Source organism: Schistocerca piceifrons, chromosome X, assembly GCF_021461385.2.
Source record: "Schistocerca piceifrons isolate TAMUIC-IGC-003096 chromosome X, iqSchPice1.1, whole genome shotgun sequence".
Classification (NCBI taxonomy): Eukaryota; Metazoa; Arthropoda; class Insecta; order Orthoptera; family Acrididae; genus Schistocerca; species Schistocerca piceifrons.
In genome coordinates, this window is record NC_060149.1 from 433,511,452 (window position 1) to 433,534,871 (window position 23,420).

Genomic DNA, 23,420 nt, shown 5'->3' on the forward strand with positions numbered 1-23,420 from the left:
CCTGTTTTGCGGCTAGTGCTTGGACACGTCGATTATGTTTAGGTACGCATAAAACCATTGTGAGACGCGGCCACAGGAGTGTTCTACTCAGAATCTCGGGGGCTTTCGACACGACCTCGATTGAGGCACTGCGCGTGGTAAAAAATTTGGAAATTTGTGGGAAGTTCCTCTGGGAGAAAACTGCTGAGGTCATCGGTTCCTAGGCTTACACACTACTTAAACTAACTTAAACTAACTTACGCTAAGGACAAGGACTCGAACATGTCCACATCCACAGGTTTGGCCTAAACCAGACTCACACTTGTGCCTGTGGTGAGAATGGTACACCTGAACACATTGTGCTCATCTGCGATGCCCTAGGACACATAAGACCGAGTTTAGGAAACCAGGACATAGGACAGTTAATACACAGCCAAGATGACTGTAACTGTATAAACAACATCGCAGACGAAGTATCGCGAGCACTATATGCGACATACAAACAGGAGAGACCATGCGCTAGAATAAGACAGGCTCCACGTCGCACAGATAAGCAGTACATAGTAAACGACACAGACACAAGCACAGATACGGAATCGGATGCTACATCACACACAGGAAGTGAAGACGAGACAAATATACAAACATAACAAAAGTACGCGAAGGTTCTACAACACTACGTCGAATTAATCTGAAAAAAAAACCCCTCTCTGTGCAGTTGTTTGTTATAACATTTCATACCATGTAACACTAACTGAAGATGTGACATTTCTTCTTCTTTCGCTGCATCAGGTGTAGCTGGCTCGAAGTTTTACCGAGCCCTCGCACCTGATGCAGGTGACCATGGCATTTAAATCAACTCCCAATCTCCACTGTTACCTTAAGTTCGGAAACACATTACAACGTAACTAATCAATACATTAAATTGTTATCACTGTCAATTTAAATAGACGTAATCATACATGCAGAAGATATAAAGGGAAGAACTGACACGTCATAGCTGAGTCAAATTTCCGTTTCTGGTTTCTTCCATTAAATACACTTTTAAATTTAAGTTAAAAAACATCCACAACCTATTATGTATCTCATTACTACCATTATCTAATTTAGCAACATGTTTAAACAAAATTGCATATATATATTGTTCAGCTAATTCAATCTATAAAAGATGTAGCCTATTTAAGTTATTAAATGCATTTTAAGAGGTTTTTCCGTGCATCTCTGTCCGCTGCTGTCTTCTGCTAGTTGAAGCCCGCAACTTTCCCGAGTTCCTTATCCCAGCGATCAGGTGGTCTCCCTGGTGATCTTCGTTTTTCTCTGGGACTCCACTCTAAAACTGATTTTGTCCATCTTCCATCCTTCGTTCGTGCAATATGTCCTGCCCACTGCCGTTTTAGAATCTTAACCGGTTCTACGTATTCTGTAACATTGTTTAGGATGTTGCCGCTCAGTGTTACTTGTCCAGCAGCTGCCCATTTATTATGCATAACCTTCGTTTTACAGTGATATACAGGGTGTCCCAGCTATCTTGTCCACCCAAAATATCTCTGGAATAATAACAGCTATTGGAAAACGACTTTCACCGGTATCAATGTAGGGCTGGGGCCCATGAATGTACATATTTGGAAACATTCTAAAACGAAAGCATATGTGTTTTTTAACACAAACTTATGTTTTTTTAAATGGACCTCCTATATTTTTTCTTCAGCAATCCATAGCATGACAAAGCAGATACACAATGGCGTTGATTGCATCGCAATATTCCCATTACATCCAGAGATATTGAGACGCGAAATTGACGCTTGGAACACCCGACATGCGCTGCTAGCGCACGTCCTGAGGCTCAGGCGTGAACCCCATGCTGCCCATAATCTCGATGTGATTGACATGCGTAATCACACTTCCATACTTATCAAGAGGTCCGAAACGAATAATACGGTCTGCTGCCGTCCTGCTGCGATTACGGGCAGCATGGGGTTCACGCCTGAGCCTCAGGACGTGCGCTAGCAGCGCATGTTGGGTGTTCCAAGCGTCAAATTCGCGTCTTAATATCTCGGGATGTAATGGGAATATTGCGATGCAATCAACGCCATTGTGTATCTGCTTTGTCATGCTATGGATTGCTGAAGAAAAAATATAGGAGGTCCATTTAAAAAAAAACGTAAGTTTGTGTTAAAAAACACATATGTTTTCGTTTTAGAATGTTTTCAAATATGTACATTCATGGGCCCCAGCCCTACATTGATACCGGTGAAAGTCGTTTTCCAACAGCTGTTATTGTTCCAGAGATATTTTGGGTGGACAAGATAGCTGGGACACCCTGTATTTTAAGTCCAACTTCCTGACAACGATCTGTTAAGTCTTTTATAGAGGACTGCATTTCCATCTTACTGTTAGCTACGACCACTGTATCGTCAGCAAATCGCAGGTTGGTGAGCCTTTTACCATTTATCCTTATTCCTCTGTTCTTCCAAATAATTTTGGACATAGCCATCTCGAGAACTGCTATAAATAACTTCGGGGATATAGGATCGCCCTGCTTTACTCCTTTTCCAATGGGAAATTCGCACTTGTTTTCCCTATGTTGATAGATGCTACAGACGTGTCATAAATTTTGCACAATATGTTTATATATTTTGTTACCACTCCTTGCTCGGCCAGTGCATGTATGACTGCAGCATATATATATATATATATATATATATATATATATATATATATATATATATATACAGGGTGTTTCAAAAATGACCGGTACATTTGAAACGGCAATAAAAACTAAACGAGCAGCGATAGAAATACACCGTTTGTTGTAATATGCTTGGGACAACAGTACATTTTCAGGCAGACAAACTTTCGAAATTACAGTAGTTACAATTTTCAACAACAGATGGCGCTGCGGTCTGGGAAACTCTATAGTACGATATTTTCCACATATCCACCATGCGTAGCAATAATATGAATGAAATTACCCGAAACCTTTGACAACGTGTCTGGCGGAATGGCTTCACATGCAGATGAGATGTACTGCTTCAGCTGTTCAATTGTTTCTGGATTCTGGCGGTACACCTGGTCTTTCAAGTGTCCCCACAGAAAGAAGTCACAGGGGTTCACGTCTGGCGAATAGGGAGGCCAATCCACGCCGCCTCCTGTATGTTTCGGATAGCCCAAAGCAATCACACGATCATCGAAATATTCATTCAGGAAATTAAAGACGTCGGCCGTGCGATGTGGCCGGGCACCATCTTGCATAAACCACGAGGTGTTCGCAGTGTCGTCTAAGGCAGTTTGTACCACTACAAATTCACGAAGAATGTCCAGATAGCGTGATGCAGTAACCGTTTCGGATCTGAAAAATGGGCCAATGATTCCTTTGGAAGAAATGGCGGCCCAGACCAGTACTTTTTGAGGACGCAGGGACGATGGGACTGCAACATGGGGCTTTTTGGTTCCCCATATGCGCCAGTTCTGTTTATTGACGAAGCCGTCCAGGTAAAAATAAGCTTCGTCAGTAAACCAAATGCTGCCCACATGCATATCGTCGTCATCAATCCTGTGCACTATATCGTTAGCGAATGTCTCTCGTGCAGCAATGGTAGCGGCGCTGAGGGGTTGCCGCGTTTGAATTTTGTATGGATAGAGGTGTAAACTCTGGCGCATGGGACGATACGTGGACGTTGGCGTCATTTGGACCGCAGCTGCAACACGGCGAACGGAAACCCGAGGCCGCTGTTGGATCACCTGCTGCACTGGCTGCGCGTTGCCCTCTGTGGTTGCCGTACGCGGTCGCCCTACCTTTCCAGCACGTTCATCCGTCACGTTCCCAGTCCGTTGAAATTTTTCAAACAGATCTTTTATTGTATCGCTTTTCGGTCCTTTGGTTACATTAAACCTCCGTTGAAAACTTCGTCTTGTTGCAACAACACTGTGTTCTAGGCGGTGGAATTCCAACACCAGAAAAATCCTTTGTTCTAAGGAATAAACCATGTTGTCTACAGCACACTTGCACGTTGTGAACAGCACACGCTTACAGCAGAAAGACGACGTACAGAATGGCGCACCCACAGACTGCGTTATCTTCTATATCTTTCACATCACTTGCAGCGCCATCTGTTGTTGAAAATTGTAACTACTGAATTTCGAAAGTTTGTCCTCCTGAAAATGTACTGTTGTCCCACGCATATTGCAACAAACGGTGTATTTCTATCGCTGCTCATTTAGTTTTTATTACCGTTTCAAATACATCGGTCATTTTTGAAACACCCTATATATATATATATATATATATATATATATATATATATAGTGTTACAAAAAGGTACGGCCAAACTTTCAGGAAACATTCCTCACACACAAATAAAGAAAAGATGTTATGTGGACATGTGTCTGGAAACGGTTAATTTCCATGTTAGAGCTCATTTTAGTTTCGTCAGTATGTACTGTACTTCCTCGACTCACCGCCAGTTGGCCCAATTGAAGGAAGGTAATGTTGACTTCGGCGCTTGTGTTGACATGCGACTCATTGCTCTACAGTACTAGTATCAAGCACATCAGTACGTAGCATCAACAGGCTAGTGTTCATCACGAACGTGGTTTTGCAGTCAGTGCAATGTTTACAAATGCGGAGTTGGCAGATGCCCATTTGATGAATGGATTATCATGGGGCAATAGCCGTGGCGCGGTACGTTTGTATCGAGACAGATTTCCAGAAAGAAGGTGTCCCGACAGGAAGACGTTCGAAGCAATTGATCGGCGTCTTAGGGAGCACGGAACATTACAGCCTATGACTCCTATGACTCGCGACTGGGGAAGACCTAGAACGACGAGAACACCTGCAATGAACGAGGCAATTCTTCGTGCAGTTGACGATAACTCTAATGTCAGCGTCAGAGAAGTTGCTTCTGTACAAGGTAACGTTTACCACGTCACTGTATGGAGAGTGCTACGGGAGAACCAGTTGTTTCCGTACCATGTACAGCGTGTGCAGGCACTATCAGCAGCTGATTGGCCTCCACGGGTACACTTCTGCGAATGGTTCATCCAACAATGTGTCAATCCTCATTTCAGTGCAAATGTTCTCTTTACGGATAACGCTTCATTCCAACGTGATCAAATTGTAAATTTTCACAGTCAACATGTGTGGACTGACGAGAATCCGCACGCAATTGTGCAATCACGTCATCAACACAGATTTTCTGTGAACGTTTGGGCAGGCATTGTTGGTGATGGGCCCAATGTTCTTCCACCTACGCTCAATGGAGCACGTTATCATGATTTCATACGGGATACTCTACCTGTGCTGCTAGAACATGTGCTTTTACAAGTACGACACAACATGTGGTTCATACACGATGGAGCTCCTGCACATTTCAATCGAAGTGTTCGTACGCTTCTCAACAACAGATTCGGTGACCGATGGATTGGTAGAGGCGGACCAATTCCATGGCGTCCACGCTCTCCTGACCTCAACCATCTTGACTTTCATTTATGGGGGCATTTGAAAGCTCTTGTCTACGCAACCCCGGTACCAAATATAGAGACTCTTCGTGCTCGTATTGTGGACGGCTGTGATACAATACGCCATTCTCCAGGGCTGCATCAGCGCATCAGGGATTCCATGCGACGGAAGGTGGATGCATGTATCCTCGCTAACGGAGGACATTTTGAACATTTCCTGTAACAAAGTGTTTGACGTCACGCTGGTACGTTCTGTTGCTGTGTGTTTCCATTCCATGATTAATGTGATTTGAAGAGAAGTAATAAAATGAGCTCTAACATGGAAAGTAAGCGTTTCCGGACACATGTCCACATAACATATTTTCTTTCTTTCTTTGTGAGGAATGTTTCTTGAAAGTTTGGCCGTACCTTTTTGTAACACATATATACGACACAACATGTGGTTCATGCACGATGGAGCTCCTGTACATTTCAATTGAAGTGTTCGTACGCTTCTCAACAACAGATTCGGTGACCGATGGATTGGTAGAGGCGGACCAATTCCATGGCGTCCACGCTCTCCTGGCCTCAACCCTCTTGACTTTCATTTATGGGGGCATTTGAAAGCTCTTGTCTGCGCAACCCAGGTACAAGTATCGTACTTATATATATATATATATATATATATATATATATATATATGTGCAGGTGTAAAATTTTCAAGAAAAAAAGAAATGTACTGGTAATAAAACTGAATTTGTATGATAGAACATGTAAAATCACACAATGTACGACCTGCTGTATAATAAATAAATAAATGTCCGAACGGGTGTTGATGTATAATGAGTTATTGTGCCCTGACGCAGACGTCCAGTCGCAGTTCATGGCGGGAATGCATATACGAATACCGAAAGCGACGGGGAATGTCAGCGTCCATCAATTCCGACTGTTCACGATGCTCGTTACTGACTAAAAGATCTTTTCACGAATGTCGGTGGCAAGGCAGAAGAAAAAAAATGTTCAAATGTATGTGAATTCCTAAAGGACCAAACCGCTGAGGTCATTGGTCGCTACTTACACACTACGTAAACTAACTTACCCTAAGAACAACACACACTCACCCATGCCCGAGGGAGGACTCGAACCTCCGGCGGGAGGGGCTGCGCAATCCGTGACATGGCGCCTCTAACTGCGCGGCCACTCTGCGCGGCAAGGCTCAAGACTGTAATGTGCAAGACATTACCACCAGACCAGGCTTGTCTAGCGGTTCAGAGCAACATCCATTCTACCCTAGGTGAATACCGTGACTTCATTTCCCTGATGGAAGCATGTCACATGCAAGCGGCGTTCGTATCAGTGGATTTTGATCGTGCCTTTGACAGGAACAACCATGGTTCCTTGACTTGACCATGCGACGCATGGCGATACGTCAGGATTTCGTTGCGATCTTCATGCTCCTCCTACGCGGCGCTCCTTCGACAGTGAGAGTCAATGGCATGGAGGCAGGGACAATTCCTGTTTAATTCCTGTTTACAGCTCAGTTAGGTAAGGATCTGTGCTGGAGTAAGCTGTTGCCAGCACAGCGGTCGGCGAATATGAAGCAGTAAGATCGATTAGTAGGCACTGGATCAAGCACACCTATCATGAAAGAGGCCAGAGATACATCTGCAAGCAACACGCCGACAACGTCCTCTCGACAGCATGTATTTAGACTGCCGCTGCTGACCGGAGGGCCCCTCTCAGTCATCCAGTTTGGTGTCTGTCAGTTTAATCGCAGAGCGGGTTTATCTCGTCACAGGCTATGACAGTACATAACGACCAGATTAGTGACTATAGCGGGACTAGTTTACCTCAACCAGAATTGTCCTTTATTAGCAGTGAGAAACAAAAGTTTGTAATAGCAAGATTGCCGATATTGACATTACCTCAGTCTGCAAGAGGACTATTACTGATGAACTTGTACCACAAATCATGGACTCTAAATTTTCACATCTGTCAACACCTGCTTTCTTTGGGATTGGAATTATTATATTCTTCTTGAAGTCTCAGGGTATTTCGCCTGTTTCATACATCTTGTTCACCAGATGGTAGAGTTTTGTCAGGACTGGCTCTCCCAAGGCCGTCAGTAGTTCCAATGGAATGTTGTCTACTCCGGGGGCCTTGTTTCGACTCAGGTCTTTCAGTGCTCTGTCAAACTCTTCACGCAGTATCATATCTCCCATTTCATCTTCATCTACATCCTCTTCCATTTCCATAATATTGTCCTCAAGTACATCGCCCTTGTATAGACCCTCTATATACTCCTTCCACCTTTCTGCTTTCCCTTCTTTGCTTAGAACTGGGTTTCCATCTGAGCTCTTGATATTCATACAAGTCGTTCTCTTATCTCCAAAGGTCTCTTTAATTTTCCTGTAGACAGTATCTATCTTACCCCTAGTGAGATAGGCCTCTACATCCTTACATTTGTCCTCTAGCCATCCCTGCTTAGCCATTTTGCACTTCCTGTCGATCTAATTTTTGAGACGTTTGTATTCCTTTTTGCTTGCTTCATTTACTGCATTTTTATATTTTCTCCTTTCATCAATTAAATTCAATATTTCTTCTGTTACCCAAGGATTTGTACTAGCCCTCGTCTTTTTACCTACTTGATCCTCTGCTGCCTTCGCTACTTCATCCCTCAAAGCTACCCATTCTTCTTCTACTGTATTTCTTTCCCCCATTCCTGTCAATTGTTCTCTTATGCTCTCCCTGAAACTCTGTAGAACCTCTGGTTCTTTCAGTTTATCCAGGTCCCATCTCCTTAAATTCCCACCTTTTTGCAGTTTCTTCAGTTTTAATCTACAGGTCATAACCAATAGATTGTGGTCTGAGTCCACATCTGCCCCTGGAAATGTCTTACAATTTAAAACCTGGTTCCTAAATCTCTGTCTTACCATTATGTAATCTATCTGATACCTTTTAGTATCTCCAGGATTCTTCCAGGTATACAACCTTCTTTCATGATTCTTGAACCAAGTGTTAGCTATGATTAAGTTATGCTCTGTGCAAAATTCTACAAGGCCGCTTCCTCTTTAATTTCTTAGCCCCAATCCATATTCACCTACTATGTTTCCTTCTCTCCCTTTACCTACACTCGAATTCCAGTCACCCATGACTATTAAATTTTCGTCTCCCTTCACAATCTGAATAATTTCTTTTATTTCATCATACATTTCTTCAATTTTTTCGTCATCTGCAGAGCCAGTTGGCATATAAACTTGTACTACTGTAGTAGGTGTGGGCTTCGTATCTATCTTGGCCACAATAATGCGTTCACTATGCTGTTTGTAGTAGCTTACCCGCATTCCTATTTTCCTATTCATTATTAAACCTACTCCTGCATTACCCCTATTTGATTTTGTGTTTATAACCCTGTAGTCACCTGACCAGAAGTCTTGTTCCTCCTGCTACCGAACTTCACTAATTCCCACTATATCTAACTTCAACCTATCCATTTCCCTTTTTAAATTTTCTAACCTACCTGCCCGATTAAGGGATCTGACATTCCACGCTCCGATCCGTAGAACGCCAGTTTTCTTTCTCCTGATAACGACATCCTCTTGAGTAGTCCCTGCCCGGAGATCCGAATGGGGGACTATTTTACCTCCGGAATATTTTACCCAAGAGGACGCCATCATCATTTAATCATACAGTAAAGCTGCATGCCCTCGGGAAAAATTACGGCTGTATACTGTACAGTCAAAATGTCTTACATCATACATTTGTTACTTTTTACCGATTTTTTTGCAAAATATGTCGTGATATACAGTAATTATATTGCTGTATTCGTGCCTATGGGACAATGTGGGCATTTTAACACATACACTTTGACGCCACACATACTAGTAATATCGGGACGACGTAGATTTAGTGAACACCTGGAGGTTATTTGTTTAAATATTGTGTTGTGGTACTTGTTTAATATTTAGTGTCTCAGCAAAAGCATGTTTGTTGTTAATAATGCATTTGGAAATTGTTTAACGTGGACTATCTATGTAATTTGTTAAAAATTTAATGTATCACCAAGAATGTATTTGTTGCTAAATAATACATTGCAGAAATTAGCTATCTCAGAATATTTACATTATTTGTTAAACATTCAATGTCTAGCCAAGAGCGTATTTGTTTTTAAGTACTGCATTGAGGGAATTGTTGAACTTGGGAGACTGATATACTTTGTTAAATAATGCATTATGGTAATCAGCAAAATTTCAACAAATTAACTCAGGATTGTAAAACACCAATTATTCTACTTGGGGATGGTTGCTTAAGTTTGCTGGGGCTTCATGATGATCCTTCCACTACAATGTACAGGCCTCAAATGAAGAGGACCAGCACATGACTGATACATAATTTGTACCATTTGGATATTTTTGAGCACAGGCTGTTGTGTGATTGGCTGAGAGCATCATGACAACGACATAACACGACACTGATGTGATATGTCACTGACGTGACACAATGTTGATGTAATGCGATGTTCACATGAGGCGATATTGACATGACTTCGAGAGTAGTGGGGCAAAATTCGTGTAATTGGAACAATAATAAAATTAAATTGTAATTATTATTGTTATTTGTAACAAATATGCACACCCTTTTCCCAAATAAAACAAGATCGTCACACAATGGTGCACAAAACAAGACTAACGTCGCCCACACAATTGCTCTAGTTATAAAGGATGAGGAGGGGGAAAGGGAGCTTGAATATTATTGGTCCAAGTGGAATGGGGCGAGGAAAGAGGTGGTGGATGGGTATGTGAGCAGGATATGTAGCCTGATACACAAGGTCATTTGTATCTAGAACTGGCATTGCCGCAGGAACCTGAGGGGGTTAGGAGGCAGGGTTGACCTTGAATATACCACATACATGTGTGTGGGTAGGATGGGGGGACTGACGTTGGATATACCTTGCCCAGCTGCCTCAGCTGTAACTTCATACTCTCACAAGGTCAAGTGCAACCTGACTCAAGAAGTCCTTTTCAGTGACATTGAAATAAGATTGTTGCCTCATCCTGTGCTGGTACTGTGTAACTACTTACCTCCTCATTAGTTATGTGATCTACCAGTCTAATCTTCAGCGTTGTTTTCTAACGCTACATTTCAAAAGCTTCTATTCAATTCTTGTCTGAACTGCTTATCGTCCACGTTTGATATACATACAAAGCTACACTCCAGACAAATACCTTGAGGAACGACTTCTTAATACTTAAATTTGTAATTGAGGTTGACAAACTTCTCTTCTTCACAAACTCTTTTTTCCATTGCCAGTCTACATTTTGTATCCTCTCTACTTCGGTCGTCATCTGTTATTTTACTGCACAAATAGCCAAATTCACCTACCACTGTTAGTGTCTCATTTCCTAATGTAATTCCCTCAGCATCACCTGATTTGATTCGATTCCATTCCATTACCTTTGTTTTGTCCTTTGTTGATGTTCACCTTATATTCTCTTTTCAAGACACTGTTCATTCTGTTCAATTGCTCTTCCAAGTCCTTCGCTGCCTGTGACAGAATCATAACGTTATCGGCAAACCTCAGAGACTTTATTTCACTTCCGTGAATTTCAATCTCTCCTCCAAATTTTTATTTGGTTTACTGTACCGCTTGCTCGATGTAAAGACTGAAAAACATTGGGCATAGGCTACAGCCCCGTCTAACTACCTTCTCAACCACTGCTTCCCTTTAACTGCTGTCTGGTTGCTGTACAAATTGTAAATAACCTTTCGCTCGCTGTGTTGTATCCCTGCTGCCTTCATAATTTCAAGGAGTGTATTCCTGTCAATATTGTCAGAGGCTTTCTGCAAGTCTACAAATGCAATGAACGTAGGTTTGTCTTTCTTTAACGTATCTTCAAAGAGAAACTGTAGGGTCATTATTGTCTCGCTTGTTCCCATATTTCTCAGAAATCCAAACTGATCTTCCCTGACGTCACCTCCTACCAGTCTTTTCCATTCTTCTGTAGGTAATTCGTGTCAATATTCTGCAAGGATGACTTATTAAGCTTATTGCTCGGTAATACTACACCTGTGGAGCAGCTGCTTTCCTTGGAATTGGAATTATTACATTCTTCTTGAAGTCTGAGGGTTTTCACCTGTCTCATACAGCTTGTGCACTAGGTAGAATAGTTTTGTCGTGGCTGTTTCTCCCAATTATATCAGTATTTTTGAGCAAATGTGTGCTACTCCAGCGGCCTTATTTGTACTTAGGTCTTACATCACTCTGTCAAATTCTTCTCCCAGTATCATATCTTCCATGTCATTTTCATCTACTTCTTCTTCTGTTTAATATTGCCTTCAAGTTCATTTCCCTTGCACAGCCTCGCTAAAGGGTGGCTATGTTTAAAAGTTCACTATTTGAGAGAGCTCCATGACAAACGAGTAAGCGTTGGGCAATGAAAATTAGGGGAAATATTTGTAAGGGCGTATAGAAGAGAAATAACGATTAAATTATTGAAAGAATGACGGGGTAACATTTTCTAACTGCATACCGTGTTTAAGTTCCAGGTTAGAACCGTTGATCAGAGCGACGACAGTCTACATACACAACACCCTGGAACCGCACTAAGGATTCCGTTGCACAGTTGTTCGCAACACATTTCGAACGGTGGATCATGGAATGCTCAGCTGTCGCGACAGCTCGTGCACTGCTTGAAGATCGTACATTGCGTAAAGCATTCTCAGCCATGGCAACAGTAACTTGTTCAACAATTTGTGCCGGTATTGGCAATTGGCAGCTAATGTCATCATCTCCTGTGGATCATAATCATATAAGGCTGCAGAATCAAAAGTGGTGTCTGTTCTTTCGGACATGTTCGAAAGATGACACCACATATAAACATCTAGGGCGAGACGGCCCGATTATTCCTTCCAGTGCAGGTGGACAAACACGCTCGAGCTCTTTCGGGCATCAGCGAATCGCCGATAGTAACGAGGTTAATGGGCAGGGGCTGCTTTCATCTACACTGGTTCAAGTAGCCTAAGTTTAAGTACAGAGTGTTCGAAAATTCCCGTTAAAAACTTCTAGGAATTGTAAAGCGGACTGAGTAGATCATATTTTGGGCAGGAACCCAAGTCCGGAAACGTATGGTTTCCTATCTACGACGGTTTCAGTTCAGAGGTGTAACGAGTCCACGTCTGCTGAGGGAAAGAGAAAAGTCTCAGAGTTGCTTGTCCTGTTATGCAACAGGGTAGACGGGGTGACGTAGACTACTGCTTGTTGGGTCGTATGCAAGGTTTAATTTACGAGACTACTGCAGAGACAGAGGAAGATTTGCAGGCACGCGTTCTGGCCGCTGCACTAGAAATTAAAGAGACATTAGGTGGGATGGAGTATGCACACCAGAACAATGGTACATTGCCTGTAATAATATTGGTGGTTGCCACATCGTGCAGCTGTTGTAATGCATTAGTACTGTTCTGTACGTTGTTTTGGAATAGTGTGAACACGCAATGTTTAAGTGTTAATACAAAAAAATGTGCTTAAGTGATAAATGGATGTTTAGTTATTTTTTCTTTCGAACTGTTACCTAATAATAGTACTGCGTCACGCCAAATTCATTTCCTCAAGCAGAAGTGGGTGAGTTAAACGTCTGAATTGAAACCGTCGCGGAACGGGAACGATACATTACCAGACATGGGTTCCTATTCAAAATATTATGTACTCACTCCCCTCTGCAAGTCCTAGAAGTTTTTAACGGGAATTTCCGAACACCCTGTATAACCACCCTGTAATGCAATTGTATTTCGTTTGACTTCTACCCCATTTGTCTTATATCTACACTGCACTGAAAATACCTGCAGAAAAGTGAAAATGTAGACGGTGTGCAATGGGCGTGTCTTGTTTGGAAATACACTCATTTTCAAAAAAATGTTCAAATGTGTGTGAAATCTTATGGGACTTAACTGCTAAGGTCATCAGTCCCTAAGCTTACACACTACTTAATCTAAATTATCCTAAGGACAAACACACACACCCATGCCCGAGGGAGGACTCGAACCTCCGCAGGGACCAGCCGCACAGTCCATGACTGCAGCGCGTAAGACCGCTTGGCTAATCCCGCGCGGCCAATACACTCATTTCATTCATTCACAATACCTTCTGTCGGTAACAGTAAGGCCTTGATCTTCACTCTGAAGCCTCCGTTCAGTACTGTTCCGTTCTGTCTCGCATTTCTTTTCCGGGCAGTGTTAGTTGTACGTTAACACCGATACGCAGCACAACGGATAGGTTTACGGATAAAGAGTAGAATGATGTGAATCTCTTGCATGGGTTCACTCAGTGCAATGGGAGAACGACAGAATTATGCTATGCTGAGCTGCTTCCGCAGCGATGGCAACCACATGGCTGTATTTTGGTATTTAAGGACTGCTGCAATACTCTGTGTTCTGTGTTCATTTTATTGTTTGCTTATCATATGATTTTGCGCTATTGTAAACGTATTTTCACAGAATCAAAGGTAACTAGGGTAATAAACCAAATACGTTATTACTCTTTAAGGAGCCACCTGAGACTATGGAACCCTCGTACTAAAATTCTCCGAAAATATCGCTGGACAGCCTCCAAAAATTTGTCGGTGGAGTTTTGATTTCTAAATTAACTATTGCAATGCTTTTTAAATTTTGTAGAAACAGAATCTATGCTCTGCGTGCTTTTTCTGTAAGTTTTTTAGTTGAAATTGACCAACAGTGACATGGACAAGAACAAACCGTATTGAAAATGGTTCAAATGGCTCTGAGCACTATGGGACTCAACTGCTGAGGTCATTAGTCCCCTAGAACTTAGAACTAGTTAAACCTAACTAACCTAAGGACATCACAAACATCTATGCCCGAGGCAGGATTCGAACCTGCGACCGTAGCGGTCTTGCGGTTCCAGACTGCAGCGCCTTTAACCGCACGGCCACTTCGGCCGGCAACAAACCGTATTCTAAGCAAGTATACTGTATGGTATTAATGGAAATAATGTCATCCTTCACTCAATTTCTAATAATGGTGAAACCAAACCTGGGAAACACTAAGGAAATTATGAAATGTTGACGCTGCTAACTTCATTATGAGCGCCCTGCAGTGATCGAGTCACACATTGCCGGATGCCTGGAATACATATTGCTCTGGCTCTCGGCACACAGTTCGCTGGAAAAACTGCAACTGCTGAGACAACTCTGTGAGATACGCAGACAATCATCTTGAGTGGCTGGGCCTATTTTATATTTTGAGGGATGTGTTAAATACAAGTTACAGTATACATGAAACTGAATTGGATTTACCTTTGATGCTGAGGCTCTTTTCACTCATCAAGGTAATTTATCTGTAAGACTCTGCAGTTCTGTACAATCGGCGTTGGAAGGTTAACAAATTCCTAGATTTTCGGAAATCTTTTGACACGGTGCCCGATTGCACATTGTTAACGGAGGTCCGAGCATAAGGAATGGATAGGTGCTAAGTTATGTGATTTGCTCGAAGACTTTTTAACTAATAAAACCCAGTATGTTGTGCTGGACGGTGAATGTTCATCGGAGACGAAGGCGTCGGTTGGGGTGCCCCACGGAAGTGTAATACGGCCGCTCTTATTTTCTATATTGTCATATTGTAACCACCCTGCATATACTCCTTCCATCTTTAAGCTTTCTTTTCTTTGCTTCATGTTCGTTTCCAGCTGAGCTCTTGGTCTTCATATAGGTGCTTATCTTTTCTCCAAAGGCCTTTTCAGTTTAACTGTAGAGGGTACCTACCTTTCCGTAGTTATATATGCTTCTATAGTCCTGCGTTTGTCCTCTAGTGATTCCTGCATAGCCATTTGTACTTTCTGTCAATCTTATTTTTTACACTCCAGTATTCCTTTTGCCTGCTTCACATTTTGAAGTTTTATGTTCTCTATTTTCATCATTTAAACTCAGTTGGCGACAGGAAGGGCATCCGGACACCTCTTTAACTAAACATGTCAAATCCATTCCTAACCATGCCGACCCTGCTCCGATGCAGGAAAAGGCACAAGAAAAAGAAGAAGAATCAATTAAATTCAATATCTCCTGTGATATCCAAGAATTTCTATTAGATCTTGTCCTTTTTCCTATTTCATCCTCTGCTGCCTCCGCTATTTCATGTCTCAAAACTACCCATTCGACTTCTACTATATTCATTTTCCCTGTTTCATTCAATTGTTGACTATTGATCCCTCTGAAACTCTCAACAACTTGTGATTCTTTTAACTTATCCAGATCCCATCTCCTTAATTTCATATCTTTCAGCAATTTCTGCAGTTTCAGTGTCCAACCTACTCATAAATCACAACTCTCTACAACCTCTGATTCTTTCAGTTTGCCGGCCGGTGTGGCCGAGAGGTTCTAGGCGCTACAGTCTGGTTCGAATCCTGCCTCGGGCATGGATGTGTGTGATGTCCTTAGTTTAGTTAGGCTTAAGTAGTTCTACATTCTAGGGGACTGATAACCTCAGAAGTTAAGTCCCATAGTGCTCAGAGCCATTTGAATCATTCTTTCAATTTATCCAGGTTTCATATCCTTAAATTACTGCATTTTTGCAGTTTCTTCAGTTTTAATCGACAGTCCATAAACAATAAATTGTGGTCAAAGTACACATTAACCCCTGGAAATGCCTCGAAGTTTAAAGTCTGGTTTCAAAAATCTCAGTCTCACCATTATATAATCAATCTGAAAGTTTGCAATGTCTCTAGGTCTCTTCCACGTGTACAAGCTTCTTAAACCAAGTGTTAGCTATGATTAACTTAAGCTTTGTGCAAAATTCTACCAGGCGGATTCCTCTTTCATTCCTTTCTCTCAGTCCATATTCTCCTAGCATTTTTCCCGCACTTACCTCTCCTAGTATCGAATTCCTGTCCCCCACCACAATTAAATTTGCCTCTTCCTTAACTATCTGTATAATTTCACCATACATTCCTTCCATCTGTTCATAATTTTCGTTGCTAGTTGGCGTACAGACTTGTGCTATTGTGATGGATGTGGAATTTGTGTCTCTCTTGGCTAAGAAAATGAATTCACTATCTTATTCGTAGTAGCTTACAAGCATTTCTATTTTCTATTCATCATGAAACCCACTCCTGCATTAGGCCTATTTGATACTGAATTTATAATCCAGTACTCACCTCACCAAAAGTTCTGTTCTTCCTTCCACGGAACTTCATTAAAAAGGAAAACTGAAAGGTTGAAGCTAGATATGGTGGAATCAATATTTTGTTTCAACCTCTCCATTTCCATTTTTAAATTTTCTAACCTACCTGCCCTATTAAGGGATCTAACATTCCACGCTCCGTACTGTAGAATGCCAGTTTTGTTTGTAACTGACGACGAAATCCTGAAGAACACTCCCGTCCGGGGATACAGAAATTGCCATGATGATTTAACCGTACTGTACAGTTGCATGCCCGCGGGATAAAATAATGGCTATAATTCACCTTTGCTTTCAGCTGTTCGCAGTACCAGCACAGCAAGGGCATGTTAGCTGCTGTCACAAGGGCAAATCGGTCAGTCATCCATTGTTGCCGCTGTAAGCACTGGAAAGGCTTTTTCCCCTTTTCAGGAACCACATGTTTGTCTGGATTCTCCACAGATACCCCTCCGTTGCGATTGAACCTAATGTACGGCTATCTGCATCGTTGAGGCATGCAGGGCACCCCATCTTCTAAAGGTAATAGTAACTTAAGAGAGACAATGTGATAGAAAAGAACCCGTCAGGTGAAAATGAATACAAGTATTGCAAGTTCATAAGTTCGAACACATCTCCCTCCCTGATAGAAGTCAGACCATGACAGACTACCTAACAGATCAAAACGAAAATTTCTGTTCCGACACTGACAATGTTGAGTGTTTATGGAAAAAGTTCAAGGCAATCGTAAAATGCGTTTTAGACAGGTACGTGCCGAGTAAAACTGTGAGGGACGGGAAAAACCCACCGTGGTACAACAACAAAGTTAGGAAACTACTGCAAAAGCAAAGAGAGCTCCACTCCAAGTTTAAACGCAGCCAAAACCTCTCAGACAAACAGAAGCTAAACGATGTCAAAGTTAGCGTAAGGAGGGCTATGCGTGAAGCGTTCATTGAATTCGAAAGTAAAATTCTATGTACCGACTTGACAGAAAATCCTAGGAAGTTCTGGTCTTACGTTAAATCAGTAAGTGGCTCGAAACAGCATATCCAGACACTACGGGATGATGATGGCATTGAAACAGAGGATGACACGCGCAAAGCTGAAATACTAAACACCTTTTTCCAAAGCTGTTTCACAGAGGAAGACCGCACTGCAGTTCCTTCTCTAAATCCTCGCACAAACGAAAAAATGGCTGACATCGAAATAAGTGTCCAAGGAATAGAAAAGCAACTGGAATCACTCAATAGAGGAAAGTCCACTGCACCTGATGGGATACCAATTCGATTCTACACAGAGTACGCGAAAGAACTTGCCCCCCTTCTAACAGCCGTGTACCGCAAGTCTCTAGAGGAACGGAGGGTTCCAAATGATTGGAAAATAGCACAGGTAGTCCCAGTCTTCAAGAAGGGTCGTCGAGCAGATGCGCAAAACTGTAGACCTATATCTCTGACGTCGATCTCTTGTAGAATTTTAGAACATGTTTTTTGCTCGCGTATCATGTCATTTCTGGAAACCCAGAATCTACTATGTAGGAATCAACATGGATTCCGGAAACAGCGGTCGTGTGAGACCCAACTCGCTTTATTTGTTCATGAGACCCAGAAAATATTAGATACAGGCTCCCAGGTAGATGCTATGGATTCCGGAAACAGCGGTCGTGTGAGACCCAACTCGCTTTATTTGTTCATGAGACCCAGAAAATATTAGATACAGGCTCCCAGGTAGATGCTATTTTTCTTGACTTCCGGAAGGCGTTCGATACAGTTCCGCACTGTCGCCTGATAAACAAAGTAAGAGCCTACGGAATATCAGACCAGCTGTGTGGCTGGATTGAAGAGTTTTTAGCAAACAGAACACAGCATGTTGTTATCAATGGAGAGACGTCTACAGACGTTAAAGTAACCTCTGGCGTGCCACAGGGGAGTGTTATGGGACCATTGCTTTTCACAATATATATAAATGACCTAGTAGATAGTGTCGGAAGTTCCATGCGGCTTTTCGCGGATGATGCTGTAGTATACAGAGAAGTTGCAGCATTAGAAAATTGTAGCGAAATGCAGGAAGATCTGCAGCGGATAGGCACTTGGTGCAGGGAGTGGCAACAGACCCTTAACATAGACAAATTTAATGTATTGCGAATACATAGAAAGAAGGATCCTTTATTGTATGATTATATGATAGCGGAACAAAAACTGGTAGCAGTTACTTCTGTAAAATATCTGGGAGTATGCGTGCGGAACGATTTGAAGTGGAATGATCATATAAAATTAATTGTTGGTAAGGCGGGTACCAGGTTGAGATTCATTGGGAGAGTGCTTAGAAAATGTAGTCCATCAACAAAGGAGGTGGCTTACAAAACACTCGTTCGACCTATACTTGAGTATTGCTCATCAGTGTGGGATCCGTACCAGATCGGTCTGACGGAGGAGATAGAGAAGATCCAAAGAAGAGCGGCGCGTTTCGTCACAGGGTTATTTGGTAAGCGTGATAGCGTTCGTCTAAAGAACTATTCACGGCAGATCTTCACAGCGTCCACACTCCCGTATTTTCTTTACATGTCAAACTACACGTGTTTATTCTTTCACTGCCGGCCGCGGTGGTCTAGCGGTTCAGGCGCTCAGTCCGGAACCGCGCGACTGCTACGGTCGCAGGTTCGAATCCTGCCTCGGGCATGGATGTGTGTGATGTCCTTAGGTTAGTTAGGTTTAAGTAGTTCTAAGTTCTAGGGGACTGATGACCAGAGATGTTAAGTCCCATAGTGCTCAGAGCCATTTGAACCATTCTTTCACTGTCCAAGTACTTCAACATATTCTCCAACTAGTCCTCTAGAGATTAGCCGGCCGTAGTGGCCGTGCGGTTCTAGGCGCTGCAGTCTGGAACCGCGAGACCGCTACGGTCGCAGGTTCGAATCCTGCCTCGGGCATGGATGTGTGTGATGTCCTTAGGTTAGTTAGGTTTAACTAGTTCTAAGTTCTAAGGGACTAATGACCTCAGATGTTGAGTCCCATAGTGATCAGAGCCATTTGAACCATTTTTATCCTGTAGAGATTCTGAAAATCATTTGCGTTCCTCTTAAACTAATTAACCGCCTAGTGTGATATTTGCCACTAACAACTGAATCCTTTCGAAATTCAGACAATAATAACATGGTATACAATACACTTTTCCACCTACATAGTTCAAAAACGTGCCATTCACAATGTTCACATCCGTTTTCATCGTTCGGGAAAAGTTAAGTGCAAATCCCCATCTGAGCAATCACAATCCTTTGATAAAAGCGCGGTCAATTTATTTCCCCTACCTTGTTCTAGTGTGAATTTGAGCTTCCTCTTTAACGATATTGTCATCAACGGGACCCTAAGCCCTAATCTTCCTTCTCCCCAAGTTCAATAAACTAGACTAAACTAACATCCGACTGAAAACTAACTTTTGGAGTCAATTGACTAACCAACAAGCATGAAGGCTGTAATTGAAAAAAAACCACTAACTAGCGAATCCCCTCAGAAAAAATACCTTTGTGCAGTCATGTTCTCTTTAGCAGGACCTATGTTCAGCTTCGTCAACGTCGCTTGTGTATCTGAGGAATGGGTGGTACAATAATCTCGCCATATCGCTAGAATTAAGTAAACTACATATGTCCCCTGTGCCGTGCCAAATGGCGAGCACGTCAGCAAACTGCGCTACGTTTGGCTGAGTATGGGTTTCCAAACCCGAGTTTCTCGGCCTAGGGGTTAGTTGGTCTTGCATGGTATTCTACACCGGGAAGCTCTGGACATGTTTCAGCGATTGTTGCGAGGTGCGAAGGTGGCACGTAGTCTCAGAGAACGAGAATCTTGGATTAAGCGACCGGATCGGGAGGACTGTACAAATCTCTATCAAGGTGTGCAATGTGCTGATAGATGGACGTCGAAACAGTACTTAGTAGGCAAATTCTGCCACATGTCACTTATATTTCATTTGTCTAGGCTCTCTCTGGCTTGACCCTTCCTTCCATAACTGCTCGTGGGAACGCCATGATTTTCCTACTCTTCGTCTGAAAAGACTCCCAAAGTGATGAATGTACCGTCTAGGAGCAACAACAGACGTTAGTCGAAAAGGGAATTCCACCAGGAAAATGGACAGAGAATGTGTCACAGAAGGGAATGTAATGGTTGTGTTAATAAGGGAGGTGCAATGGTTCACAAAGTTGTCATAAATTTAAATTAAAAAATTACAGAGCATAGTGAGTTCTCTTAAGTCTGTCAAATGATTGAAACGTGGAACTCGTCTGTTTGAAGTAGTTACATCATGACAGCGGAATGGATTCATATGGCGAAAACTCAGGGTCATTATCAAACTGTAGACGAGTAACACAATATCTCGATTGTACTTGTGGTGTTGTCACCGCTGCTTGATGAATATAGATATAGAAACATGTAGAGAAGGGTATAAAGTCAGGCAGCTCTCTTCAAATGCGGGTAAGTGAAAACAGAGTCTACAAGAAAAAGAAAGAAAGGTATCTACTCATCTATACATATTAGTAAGTCTCTCGCCGCATTTTTCTGTTTGTGTGTGAAGGCTAATCTCAGGAACTATTGTAGAGATTCTGATATGGATTTCACTAACAGGTAAACTGATTCACCAGGAAGGCTTGTGTATATAATTTATTACTACTACGAAAAACGAGTCGTCCTGCCGTACATACTTTCTACTACACTTGCGAGGTCGGGGCACATTGCTAGTAGCAGCTGATTATAAGATTAGTGGTGATCATCTTGAACATGTCACATCGCATAAGTACTTAGAAGTAGTACTAAGAAGCAATGTTAAATGAGACGATCACGTGAAATCAGTATTCATGAAGTTAAATGGAAGGCTTAGATTCGTGGGAAGGATACTGGAGAAGTGCAGTGCACCTGTAAAGGAAATCGCATACAAGCCTCTAGTGCGACCAATTCTAGAGAACTGTTGTAGTGTTTGGAGTCCTTATCAAGTAGGCATGGAAACAGACATAGAAAGAATTCACAGACGCGGTGCCAGGATCATAGGAGGTCGGTATAGCCCATACGAAAATATAACGTAGATGCTCGGAGAAGTTAAATAAAAATTTTGGAAGAAAGATGAGGTAGTTCTCGCGAAATCATGCTGTGTAAATTAGGAGAACCTGTGTAACTGTACGACCATTTTGCTACCACCAACGTAAATCTTGGGCCTTAACTACATGTATGTCCGAAAGAACAGATACCATCTTCATTTAAGGCACACCGGCCATTTGTCACATCTTCTTCTGTGTAGATGCACAAACAGTGCCCGAACTCATACGGGAAACGGCAGTAAAGCCGCGAGTGATGAGTATAATGGGCAGGGACACTATGAATATAGTGCGGAACAATAAGGTGCGAATGTGGATCTCACGGGAGCGTGCCAGAGATAAGTCCCTGTAGACGCACTATCCTTTGTGTCCGGGGTGGCTCAGAGGGATAGAGCGTCTGCCATGTAAGCAGGAGATCCCGGGTTCGAGTCCTGGTCGGGGCACTCATTTTCAACTGTCCCCGTTGACTTATATCAACGCCTGTATGCAGCTAAGGGTATTCATTTCGTTGTAATATCAAACTAATTTTGTGGTCAGCCAGAAATTGAAGTCTGCACTGCCACGTTCTGGTCCAACCCACTGAAAGAAAAGATTCTATCCTCCTATTTCTTTGCGGGATCAGGACTATGATTTTAAATAAAAATATAAAGTTCCAATCAAAATTATATTGCGTAAAGTTTCTCACATACAACACTTGGAAATTCACTATTTTCAATTGAAAGCAAGTCTTTCTATTCTAACACCACATTTAGCAGCTCAGATGTACCCTCTAGGGTACGTTCCTACCAGATTGTCTTTCGCCCTAACTAAAATTACTCAATGAAAGTTTGCAATAAATGCTCAAAATTAATGTTCGACATAAAAGTGGAAATAAAGTCACCACTTGCCACGCTGAATTGGTAATACACATGGACGGCACACTAGCAGTTACTCTGGCAAATTCTAAGCCATCCAGGACGGTGTACAATCCTCGCGAGTTCACTATCCGTTTTTACCGCAAAATACGCGCTTTGACAAGTTCGGCTCTGACGTCATCCGAGGCAGAGCGCGATCCGACGTTTAACACACGTGGATCTTACAGTAGCTGAGTGCGAAGTGAACCTTTCTACTGCCTCTCGGGCTGTCTTTATGTAGGTGCCGGAGCGAACGGCCGAGGGAACACCTGTTTTCTACGGCTATCTGCATACTGGAGCAGCCTCCAGAGTACCGCTTTCTAGGGCACAACAACTTTAATAATATAGTTAAGAATTACTTCAGAAGCCTTTCAATTTTTATTTGTATTCAGTTAAGTTGTTTGAAATCACCGGAAAAGTTTCAGGTCGCTAGAATGAAAACTTTGCCTTCTAGAATTTTTATCGTGGAACTAACGGTAGATCATTACCTCTGAACCATATCTTTACAACAACTTATGTCAGCAGATATTAATACTACAAATCTCAAATTTAGTATAGCCCTATCACTTGATATGTTTTAACACCCACTTTAATCAAAATTCTCTATCATTAAAATCACCGGTACAGTCAAGACCAAACGCAACGAACTACACTCCTGGAAATTGAAATAAGAACACCGTGAATTCATTGTCCCAGGAAGGGGAAACTTTATTGACACATTCCTGGGGTCAGATACATCACATGATCACACTGACAGAACCACAGGCACATAGACACAGGCAACAGAGCATGCACAATGTCGGCACTAGTACAGTGTATATCCACCTTTCGCAGCAATGCAGCCTGCTATTCTCCCATGGAGACGATCGTAGAGATGC